We start from the raw sequence: 2462 nt of genomic DNA, 5'->3' as shown, positions 1-2462 counted from the left end.
GACAATACCTCGTTTAACCTTTGTCCGATTTAAAACAATCCGGACAATACCTCGTTTAACCTTTGTCCGATTTAAAACAATCCGGACAAGCCTTGTCCCGTTTAATACCCGGATAAAACACTTAAAGGAAAAGACTAATTTCTTTCCAAAAATAAACAAGATTCATACAAAACCAGTAATAATTTTATGCAAAGGAGTTTAGAAATTACTCACCTTATCAAACTTTTGAAACCAAACACTTGAATCTTCAGCCAAGAATAATCCGGTCAACTCTCTTCTCTTTTTAAATCACACAACTTTTTGCCAAAGCAAGAAGGGAAAAATATGGAGGCTCAACCTCCCTTTTATACTTTCCAAATTATGAAAGTCGGCTAATCAGCCCTTTTTTCTTATTCACACTACCATATACACTTATGCACACATGCACACACACATGCATGCATACATATATTATGTATATATATATAACATATATATTTCATATTTTGCATATTTTCACATACCAGCATGATCAAATATAATAATTTATCATGCTATCACGAAATCATTTAATCAGATAATCAGACATTAATTTACCTTGGGTGATAACCAGGATCCAGTTATCACAGGGACCCTTAACATGCAATAAAACAGTTAAAAGTCTAGGTATCATGCTGTTAACTACCTAAATCCCTTAAACTCAGGCTCTGATACAACTTTTTGTAACACCCCAAACCACACATTGCAAGTAACACGTACTTCATACATAAGAAATACATATTATACCCCACATTGGTCCGTTAATACAAGAATCTATCAGTATAAAATACACGGTCCAAAAATTTAAAATACAAATTCTTGTACTAATCCCTGATCATCTACCAAAACTATACATATCGTCACCAATTCTTCATGCAAGTAAACATATGGGGAAAATTATCGCATTTTCCTTTTTCCCTTACCATCCGCACTTCCTATAATACATATTTAAAATCACAAAACGAGAGTTAGACCAAAAGGTCTAGTGACTTGCCCTATTTATGCTATTGCAGGGGGAAAATCACCAAAACTTTTAAGTAAAATAACTTTTCATATATATCACAAATATGTGAACAAGTAAGAGCATAACGCCAATACCTTTCGCTATTCAAGCCATTAATCTCTGCTTTTAAACAATATATCGAAACAAGACAAGTTATCATTAATCAATTATCAGAACACTACTTTTAAACCTCTTGAATCAAATAAGGTTTAATTACAGTTTCTGGCCAAACTTGTTATCTTCTCTTTTATAACATCCAGACTATGATTCTCATTAAGACCCCTGATTCTAAATCTTTAAATCACAAAGAAATAAAGATTTCAAACCATGGTAATCTTAAGGGATATAATAGTAAGAGTTATATTACAAAATACACACAAACAAATGCCACCCTTAAATCCAAATGTACACATCTCCTTGATATGCCACCCTTTACCCATGGTACACCTCTCCATGATATTCCACCCTTATCCCATGGTATACCTCTCCTTAATATTCCACCCTTATCTCTTCATCAAAATATTTCATAAAACAATTCCCATTTCTTGTAAATAGATCAATAAAATGACAAGTCAAAATACAGTCCGGTCAACCTTGTCCAAATAACAAATCCGGACAACTCTTCCCATGTTGTCTGATTGACCACTTAGAAATATTCATAATATTTTGTCCGGATTATTAATCCGGACAACTCTTCTCAAGGTTTGTCCGATTACAAATAAACCGGCCATCACTTAGCCGTATTCATACTTCTCCGATTTAAACTCATAACATGATTTAAATTTCATAAATTGCCTGACATATAAACCGGCTAATTCAAATGATCGATTTACTCTTAAACCGGTTAAGGTATGTCCGGTTTAAACCTTAATCCGCTCAACCCTCATCCGGTTTAGGACCATATCGTTTTTAATGCCTTAAGCGGTTTAGCCTTAAACCGCTCATGCCTTGATCGACTTACTCTTAAACCCGCCCACCCTTTATCCAGTTTAACTTAAGTCGCTCAATGCTTATTCAATTAAAACTCAAATCATGTGTAAAGCTTTTAAAACATAATCAATATGCAATCCAAAAAGGTTCAAAGTAGTTTAACCACTCACCTTGAAAGCCTTTTGCAAATCAGACACTTGAAAATCAGTTTTTGAAAACTTGCCAAGAAACAATCCGGTTAACACTTCTCTTCTAAATCGCACAACTTTTCAATTGGACAGAAAAAAAGTAAAGGAGGAGTTATGCCTCCTTTTATACTTTCTGTTGGGTTCAAGATTAGAGCTAAAATGTTGTATTCAAGTTTCTCCATTTGCTTAGCTTAATTGTAATTAGTTTAGTTTTATTTTCCTTAGTATAAATAGTCTTTCCTTTGTAATTGTAATTACATACAATTGATTACATCATTAATTCTGAAAAAGGTGATTTGACAGCCAAGTAATTCTCTCTCCAA

The sequence above is a fragment of the Cynara cardunculus genome, assembly GCF_001531365.2.
Source record: "Cynara cardunculus var. scolymus isolate 2C chromosome LG 2, CcrdV1, whole genome shotgun sequence".
NCBI classification, from domain to species: Eukaryota; Viridiplantae; Streptophyta; class Magnoliopsida; order Asterales; family Asteraceae; genus Cynara; species Cynara cardunculus.
This window is presented reverse-complemented; position numbering follows the sequence as displayed.